The sequence below is a fragment of the Rutilus rutilus genome (genome assembly GCF_951802725.1).
Source record: "Rutilus rutilus genome assembly, chromosome: 5".
Lineage (NCBI taxonomy): Eukaryota > Metazoa > Chordata > Actinopteri > Cypriniformes > Leuciscidae > Rutilus > Rutilus rutilus.
In genome coordinates, this window is record NC_140213.1 from 12,671,700 (window position 1) to 12,682,311 (window position 10,612).

General features: G+C 35.3%; 1 long non-coding RNA gene across 1 annotated transcript; it reads right to left on the reverse strand.

Moving 5' to 3' along the window:
- Positions 1-303: 303 nt before the first annotated feature.
- On the reverse strand, positions 304-3,414 carry LOC311290624. Its single transcript, XR_014627421.1, has 4 exons — positions 3,044-3,414; positions 2,883-2,953; positions 2,659-2,743; positions 304-1,070 (listed from the first exon to the last, which is right to left on the reverse strand). It is a non-coding gene; the product is annotated as an uncharacterized lncRNA (long non-coding RNA).
- Positions 3,415-10,612: the final 7,198 nt, after the last annotated feature.

The following is a 10,612-nucleotide window of genomic DNA, read 5'->3' on the forward strand; positions in this document are numbered from 1 at the left end:
TGTTTATACAGTATATCGTTTCCTTGTATTAAATCATTAAAACAAGTATTGTTTTTCACATCAACCACTTTATTAGGTTTATGCATTTACATTAATTTAACAGAAACATTTCTCATAACAATATGCTCATATTTTTAAGACACACAAACATCAAAATTTAGTGTTTTAACAGTAAGCTCATATTTTTAAAAGACAAACAAAATCATAAGCAAATTTTTTAGTTGCATTTTTTTAAAGACAAACAAAATAAGCTAATTTCTAACACATTTAACACAAACATCAAATAAGCAATTTTTAGGTCACATTTTTAAAAGACACATGAACAAAATCATAAGCTAATTTTTAACAGTTGCATTTTTAAAAGACACATGAACAACAAAATAAGCTAATTTCTAACACAAACATCAAAATCATAAGCTAATTTTTAAGTGACATTGTTAAAAGACACAAACAAAATAAGCTCATTTCTAACAGTCACATTTTTAAGGCACACAAACATCAAAATCGTAAGCTCATTTTTTAAACACATTGCAAGGAACTGACACATCTGCCAAAAATACGTTTTTTTTAAGGGATGTCTGTAGTCGTTCCACAAAATCGTGCAACAAATTTCAGTGTTCTGTCATCGAGAAAATTACATCGCCCCCTAGAAAAAGCCGTTGCATTCTGCTGGTAAAAGTCTTACTGGCCGCTGCATCATATTTTATTTTTTGTTGAATGCATGTGCTGATCATGTTTTCTCCATTTTAACCAAACAGATGGTTAGCCAAAGATTGTATTTTAGGCTGCAGGTCTTTCTGCCCCATGGAAAGGAGGATGCGTTGAATAAATTCAAATGTGTACTTTAGAGACTTTGGGTAATTCAGGTGTAAACTATAAATTAGCCCGAACAGAAGGCACATTGCTTCAGGAAGGTCATGCAGATTGTCCATCACCACTTTTCCCTCAATTACTATACAAATGGACAAGGGAGACAAATGCAGAGAGTTGAGGGGCTGAAGAGTCATCCCATCTTCCACTAGTACAATCCCCACTGGCACATCAAGATTAGAGCTGCGATCATCGGACATCTAGTGAAGATGAATAAACATTAAATTTAAATTAATTCACATGCATGTAAGCTCATGTACATTTCAAAAGGTGCAACTTAACCTTAAGGGATAGTTCACCCAAAAATGAAAATTCTGTCATTAACAGGGTGTCTACAGATATAAACAAGTTAAATTTAAGATTTTTTAAGACATTTTTAATGCCACTTTGAATGAAATTTAAGACCAAACCTTTGATGGAAATACACATTATATTACATGCGTATATGTAATATTTAACCTAAGTAAGTAATTGAAATAATTTTATATTCATTACTTGTTTATTGAACTAAAATCAATGTAACATTTGCAATCGTGAGAATATTCAGCAAAATAGCTCCTGTCATGTTATGTTACTCAGGGTTTTTCCTGGCTCAAAATGAGGCGGAGGTGGTAAAATCCTAATAATGTATTTTAATAATGAGATATTTAAATTTGTATTTTTTGTAGATCATCATATAGCCAAATGTGTTTCCCACATTATTTTTGTGGGTGGAGCTTGGTACCTCTAGGGGAGTCCGGGGCGGCAAATAAAATTTTGTACATTTTAAAGATAAATTCATTAATCTGGTGCACTTTGAGTCACCCGAATCCACTGTTAAAAATAGATAATCCACCCGCAAATCACCCATATTCTTTGATTTAGATATCTGCATCTGATCATCACATTACAATTATTCAAATTCTCAGTATTAAGCATGACAATATGGTAACATATCACACTGAAGTAGGCTGATGTAAAATGAACATTTATTTAAAATAAAAGTTCTTCTTTTGGCAAAATTACATTTCCTTAATAGCCTAAAAGGAGACTTTACTCCCTTCAAGCTTAAATTGTCAATGTTTCATTACATCACTTGCAAGTGACATTTCCAGCTGGCGTAACGTTATATTATTGTGGAAGTTTTAAAGAATGCTCCCTGCATAATAGTCCATTGGCGCGTTTGACCAATTTGTCAATTTGAGACCCGCCCTCCTTAGTTACTGTCGCTATGTCCGACAAGCTAGGCCGTTCTCACGCGGCCACACTATGTTCTCACGCAGTGAAAAATAGGCTACATCGCGGGGCAGAGAGGAGACTGACAACACGCTGACAGACAGTACAGACCAGGTTACTTTTCGGTTACGTTTGATATTAAACATATTAAACAAAGTCTCACCTTTCAAATTTGGTCATTTTTTAAAAGAAATTAAAACAATAAATACCGTTTTGTGGCTCTTTAATGTGCATCAGTTAAAGCTGCTCGTGAACCGATAATCTCTTCCTTCTAGTTAATTTATAGCCTCAAATAAACATGAACAAACATAAGAAGGAATGTTGTTTTAACCACGGAAAGACGTCAGTACACTCCGTTTTTCAAGTTCAAATCCTCCCATGTTAATCTACTATCCTGACTGCTTTGTCGGACAAAATGGCGGATGGCGAAGTATGATTGGTCAGATCACCTGTCAATCAAGCTCCCTGCGAAGGGTCAAACTTAACCGCATTTATACCTTGTCCATCCGTATAAAATAAAACATTTTACAGACAATAAAGTACAATTTACAGGTGTGTTATACATTAACTTACCAGCTAACGTTAACTCCGTGGGCCTAGGCTATACGACTCTCTCCCCCTCCGCGCCTGATTCATGACCGCCTGCCTGATAGTGCCGCTGGGGGAGGATAATAGGAAATACAGCGGGAAAGTTAGCACTAAATGTTCTTACAGAAAGTTAGTAGCTCAACCGTGTTTACAACTCGCAAATTATCTAAAAATAAGCAAAATGTACGTATATTTTAAAATTAACTTACCACTGAGTGTAGTCTGAGTCTTTCACGACGACTCTCTTCCCGCTTGCTTTACTGCCTGTCTGCTTGAACCGCTTGCCGGAGTAAAACGGGGAAAAAACATTAGAATAAAACGTGTAAGGCAATTACGATAAATGTATAAATGTGTTTAAATCTCTACTTACCTATTTAACTTTATTTCAGAAAACTGCAAGTGCCTCGAGAGGACTGCTGCTGCGTCGTCACACCAGAGCCGTTAAACATTCAGCACGATAAAAAAAATATTTTACCGCCTTGCGTTATATCGACCAATCAGCGCGGTTGTCAAGGCAGAATTTCAAGCGCGACCAATCATTTTAAACAGAGACATAGCTAATAATTTAAATGAATTGAAATGTTGAGCTTACAACACTTAAAATATTAATTAAAAAGATTTCTGCTGCCAAATGAGTAAGTTAAGCAGACCTGTTTAAGTTTTGATGCCAAAACTTTTTATTTTAAGTAATGTCAAGTTCTGATAACTTGATATCTTTAGTATGGACAACATTGGGGTTTACAGTGTACCCCTACCCCTAAACCTAACAATTTCTTAAAACTACGTAGTTAATTTGCAATTATAAAGAAAAACAACAGACAAACACGTATAATCACAATTTATTTATTGAGAAAATGGCAAAACCGGTACCAAAAGTCGTTCACATGACGATGTGTCGCAGTCCTCTCTGGCAGTATAGAGCTGGTAAGTCCCGCCCCCTTCGCTAACCCCGCTGGACCTCTAGGTTGAAAAATCGTCAATGCAAGTGAATGGGAGAAAATAATTATTTTCTGGTCCCGTTTGAATTGTGCCATGAATGTGAACATACAGTATGTTGTCTGTGAATTTTTTATATAATCTTTTGTGTGAAGAATGCTACAATTTAGCGGGTAGAAGTTTGATACGGTTAGACTGTGTGAGAGCACTTTGTGGACTACAACTCTTCGCTGCTTTCGACGCGTTTGAAACGTCACCACCATTCGCACACGGACACTAGCTCACGGATCCCGCTAAACATGACTGTGTCTTTGGTGCACTTCACCGCCTTCTTTCAGGGAGAGGACAAAATCATTGAGGTTGGCGAAAACCACGGGTAAGTCAACTTTATGGGGTGACGTCACATAGGCGACATGTAGTCTTTCTCGTTATGTCTTTTACACAACTGCTAGCCGAAGAATCATACCATATACTGTCAAACTCGTAACATGAAAGATTATATAAAAAAAAATTCACAGACAACATATGTTCACATTCATGGCACAATTCAAACGGGACCAGAAAATAATTATTTTCTCCCATTCACTTGCATTGACGAGTTTTCAACCTAGAGGTCCAGCGGGGTTTTACGGAAGGGGCGGGACTTACCAGCTCTTTATAATAATAGTTTTTGTATGAGGTAACGTTACAGAGCAGATTTTAAGTTATTAATCCATGAAACTGTTAATCCGGTTTGCACTTTGCTGTTCGCTCTGTGAAGGCGCGCGCGCTTCTCCATTTCAAATGTAGTACACCAATTTAAACACGACATGTCGCAATCTGTGACGAAGCATGCTAGAGCCAATGAGCGTTTGATATCACTGCCATAAAACATGTCGTAACGCTTCGGGCGCAATTTTTTAATTTGAATTCACCACGAGCGCGGGATTTGACGTATACAGGTCTCTGCTTAGAAATGCAGATGAAGATCGCTGGATAAAGGGCTGAATTTGGATCTGTTTCTTGCAAACAACATATGGATTCTAAAGATTTGGACTACATCAAACTAATAAAATTGATGTCTTTTGTGAATTTATGTTGTGTTTTAGTGTATTATGGGTCTATATGAGAAAACTACGGTGGCCGAGAAGTGCAAAACAAAATAACAATTCAGAAAACAAAATAACAATTCAGAAAACAAAATAACAATTCAGAAAACACAATAACAATTCAGAAAACACAACGACATTTCAGAAAACACAACGACAATTCAGAAAACACAAAGACAATTCAGAAAAAAACGGAAAAGGTAGGTATATTTTGAGAATGACGTACTTATCACTGATTGGACGAGACACCTGTCAATCACAAGAAATTTGTGATCAACTTTGTTTTGCTATGCGAAAATAGAACACATTAAACTTTACTTTGAAGAAGGACATTCATGTGCCGTGATTGTGGACATGCTGGCGACATACCACATAATATTTACTATATTAATAGTGTGTCATGAGTTTAGTATGCCTGAGCACATGGTTAGCATGAGTGTTTCGCGATTAGCGCGATAGCCCGCTATTCATTATAAATGGTCATTATGTCGATGTTATTTGATTGTATGAGAGTACATGATGTTGTTTCAGTCTTATTTTGTTTGTAAAAAGCATGAGATTAGAGTGTTGCTACCAGCTGCCACATGTCATTTTGGGGCTAGCTAGAGCATGCGAACTGCACAGAGAGAGTGTTAAATAGCTTGTTGATCATATTTTTCCTTCTAGTGTGATGGAATGTTTAAAGTCACTTATGTCTACAACGGTCATTACTGTGAAAAAAAGTGATATACATGTTGAGAATGTATGTTTTGAGCTTTTGTTATGCATATTCTCTTATGCTTCATTCTGAGTAAATACACCAACAAAGAAGCCATCACTGCAGTGCTCTCTCTTATTTCATTTTTCGACATACCACGACATTAAAAGCTGCGTCGACCAGGACAGTTGTTCGGGTACAGGACAATGTGGTTAGTAGCCTACTTCTCTGCAGAAGTTGCGTGTTAAACGTGATATGCGGCTGCTGCAAGAACTCAACCCTCCAGGGACAGAACAAGGACACGTCGTAGATTCGTTAGGCGTACCTATCACTCCATAGGACCGAACTTTGCTCCATGGCACGTTGATTGGTACGATTTGTTTCTACCGGTACTTCCAGACAGTATCGCTTGATTCCGGTTCTGGCTTGATTGACAGGTATCTCGTCCATTCAGCGATAAGTACGTCATTCTCAAAATATACCTACCTTTTCCGTTTTTTTCTGAATTGTCGTTGTGTTTTCTGAATTGTCGTTGTGTTTTCTGAAATGTCGTTTTGTTTTTTCTGAATTGTTATTTTGTTTTCTGAAATGTCATTGTGTTTTCTGAATTGTTATTGTGTTTTCTGAATTGTTATTTTGTTTTCTAAATTGTCGTTGTGTTTTCTGAATTGTTATTTTGTTTTCTGAATTGTTATTTTGTTTTCTGAATTGTTATTTTGTTTTTGTAATTGTGATTTGTTTTGCACCTCTCGGCCACCGTAGAAAATGCCTTTTGTGTCTCATGGTAAATAAACCAAATATTACAAAATGGTTAAACGATTAAAGAAGGTATTTTTAAGGTTTTAAAGTGTATTCTTGTTTAACACCATGTAGGCTAATCCTCCGAAACGAGTTTGCAGCAGAAGGCACGAACAGAGTAACGTTAAACTGTATTAATAAATGCGACTGAAAATTTTATTGAATGCAATAGAGTCAAAACATTAATGCCACGATTTTAATATGCATAAGTTAAATAGGAATACGTACAAATTGGTACGTCGGTAAAGTTGTTTATACGTAAATAAATTACATTTTTGTGTTGTCAATACATAAATGTTATACGTTTTAGTGTTGTAAATACGTCAATATTATACGTTTCTGTGTGTATAAAACGTAAATAAATGTATGTATGGTAGAACTACACTTTACGTAAAAATACACACACATTCTCATGAGATCACGTTGGTCTGAAGTATATGGCAAGCACTAACATTTGTCACTTTGAGTCTGATTGGCTGGCATTACTCAATCCATAGGCAAAGTCATTTTTACATGGTACCAGGTGGATTTGCCAAAGGTTAGTGGCATCAAATCGCTTAATATATATTTAAGTATAGGCTACTTGGTATACTTAGCATAATTAGCATTACCTCATTTTATATATCCGTTTGCATAATTGTATATTACTGTACTTTTTAAAATGTAAAATTTATGATGGATAGCAATTCTTATCAGTCAGCACATTTCTTCAGTTTTATCTTTTCACTTAGAAACAAAAACTATGACTTTAATTGTTGGTCATACGGTTTATTTCAGTCTAAACTACCACTTTTTGAACAAAATACACTGAAAATCTGCTAAATGAACACAATAGATGACTAAGTAATCAGATGTCGCTGATGGAATACAAAATGAGAAGAAAAATAAACTCAAACTAAAAGTCTATAATTGATCAGACAAGTGCAAAGTTAAAGAAACTTGAATAGACACATTCATAAATCGCGTGGGTCCATAAATCAATCTATTTGTGATTTTGTTTTAGTTATTAAAGTAAATCTGCATTTTTTTTTTTTTTTTTTTTTTTTTTTTAGATATTCAAAATCTATCCTGCCCATCCCAACTGAAGGTAACTTCACAATAGTCTAAGTAAAACTTTTCACAAATGCATTTTGTGAGAAAGAATGCTTTAGTTGTACACTACAGGCAACATATAAAAAAGATTTGGTTGTTCTATAGCACAAGCTTCATGTTTTGAACCCAGTGAGCCACCATAGATTTGTGCAGTTTCTCCGGCAAAACAGACTTTTGGCAGGCCCCTGCTATGCTATTAGTGAGCACTAACAATTTTATTATTAGAAAAGAAATGGTGTGTCTCACAACTCAAGTATTATGGCATTAGCACCATTTGAGTTTGACAGCTGGAAGGATAAACTTTCATTTTTTCGCAGTTTATGGACAGTGAACTGCAGTCAAAAAGGCTTTTGAGTACTTGCAGCTCTTGGTGTTGGTTTAAAGCTGCAGCCTTAAACCCATCTTCTGTCTTCACTGCAGAAGTTGATTGCTACAGCAAAGATTTGTTCCAACATTTTTGTGAATTTTATTTAAAAAAAAAAACATATTTTCTAACAGGAAATGTTTTGACACACACTGTTAGAGGCTAGACAGCTCTACACTTGTGTGGCATGTTGATTTCAAGGGTGCCGTTAAAGAGGAAACCACCAAAGCTCTTCTGAATGTTCGCATTGCCTTTTGATTCCATCGTCTTTTTCATTTGAAGCGCATTACATCTTTGTGTCCAAACCCACATTCTGGATTATAATCGCCTGTTAAGACAAACTCCAGCAGTAAAACCACAACAAATGATCATTTACTTCTCTCATAAATGTCATCTGCAAACTCTAAACTTTGAAAGTATTGTGAGCTTTCCATAAAATACATTTGCAAAAACAGAATGGCAAAATCCATGGCCTGTCCCTGCTATTAAAAACTTTGTGGTGTCAATTTTACTTCATAAAAATGGCTTTTAGGCTATCTATATGCTAGTTGTAATGTTAAAAGTTGACAAAATTAACATTTAACAGACATGCATATTAAAAATGTACAGACTTTATATTTTTAGGCCAAAAATATTGGAGACTCATCTTTCAAAATTCTTATTTTTGCCCCAAAGAATTTTCTCTAGAATGAGTGAATCACTACCAAATTATGCCATATTCTGTTCTGTCTAGCAATATCAAATAGGAAATTGTGGCTCAAAACTGTGATTAAAAGGGGGAAAAAAGGAGGGGGGAAGGCGGTTTAAAATAAGTAAGATATGTCAAATTCCAACTTTCTGTTTTAAGAGGAAATACATCAACTCATGAAAGAAAATTGCACTCATTAGTCGACTTCATGGAGTCTTTAGTGATTTTCTTTAGTGAGTTATTTAAGATGGTGTAGTTTTGACATTTAATACTACTCTGGAATGAATCATTGTTTTACCGTTATGAATGCTATTGACCCAGAATAGATATAACAAAGTATAAGACATGTATTTTCATAGGTCAGGGCATGAATAAGCAAGTGATGTTTTTACCATTTGAAGGAGAGATTTACATACGTATGTGTGGAACGTGTAGCTCTCATCACTGAGTTGGACCTGGGCCTCAAGCGATCAGAGTGGGTGGAAGAGGAAATCCAAGAGTACTCAATAACCTACGATGCATTGGGTGAAAACCCCCACCGGTGTGCGTCACTCTTCAAGACATTTTCCAGACTGCTCCGGATGATGAGCTGAGTCCAAGACTGAACATTTTAACTTGCCCTTAGAGATCTATGAACTAAGAATTAACAATACTTCTACAGCATTTATTAATCTTAGTTAATGTATACTTTCAACATTTACTAATACATTATTTAAATAGAATGTCGTATTTGTTAACATGAGTTAATGCACTGTGAACTAACATGAACAAACAATGAACAGCCGTATTTTTATTAACTACCAAATACAAATATTAATAAAAACTGTAACAAATGTATTGCTCATTGTTAGTTCATGTTAGTTAATACATTAACCAATGTTAACAAATGAACCTTGTTGCAAAGTGTTACCATGTTAATGTACTGCTATGTGGATTTTCACCCTTGTTCATCCTATTCTGTATTGTATTTCTTTTAAATGGTAAAACGGGAAGATTTGATATCCAATTTATACAATACACGAAACACCACAAATAATAGGAGGGAATTCAGGTTGATTGGGACACTTTTCCTCGTGTAATCTCAATGGCAAAACGTGTCTAAATCAACATGACTTCACCTTAAATAACTTTAAAACGGTTCATATATATTTAAAATATAAATCAATATGGTAAGTATGTGGGTCTCATTTAGATTTCACATGAAAACGCTTGAAGAGAAAATAAGAAAAAGTGATTAATGATAAAACACAATTGCAGAGTGTTACACAGGACTTTATTTAAAAAGATAACCTGCTAGCATCAACCTCCACCATAAGTCCGATCTAGAAGTTCTTTTGTTGTTTCCAAGAGTCTAATAAGAACCCCCCAGCCCAGAGAAACGCCTCCAGATATGAACCAGTGTACTGCAGACTGTGCAGAAATTCCCACTCCCCTGTGGGGATCATCTTTTCACAGAGAAAATTAATATTCCATTCCCCCCAACCCCCTCAACTCCAATCGCGCTCAAAGCAGGAAGACTATATGATGTCTCTCCATATCTGCATAAGTTCATTTGTGGATTTGTGAATAATAATTGTAAATTCTTGGTCTAATCACCCATCATGCAGGGTCTGTTTAGGTCTTTCACACACAGATGTACAGATTATTCATAGATTAAAAAATTATTATTTTATTTTTTTTAAGATAGTTATACTAAATATAGCCTACTAAAATGTTCCTGTAACTCACCATATATAGCATAATTCCAAGAAAACCATGTGTTCTATTCACAGTCAAGACTGATACTGATAAACTGTATATGCATTTTAAAAGCCCAATACATACTCTAAAATATATATGAATGTATACTTTTCTTGCTAAGCAAGCTTGCATTCTCAGCGTTGCCACAAGGGGTGCTATATAAAAGATTGGCATAAAGTTCTATGGTCTGTTTTCCCTTTCAGTCCAACTACTGTCCTTGGAAAGTAACAATTGACAGAGAATTTTAATGAACGGGTTGAAGTTAGCATGCTACCTAAAGCTTATTTAGGTTTAATGACATGAAAAATGACGTAAAATATGAAGGTAACTCTATTTCTTTAAGCATGTTTTGTTACCAGTAAACCTTTTCCAAATCCATAATATTCTGTTAACAATATCAGGAATTGTTCTTGCATACTGGCAGGGGACTTGAAAAGGAAACCTCAGTGAAAAACTCTAGTATTTGTCTATTCATAAAATCGGCACACTCTTTCTGAGAAGGGGTCATGGGTCTTTGAGTATGGTTATGGTTATAT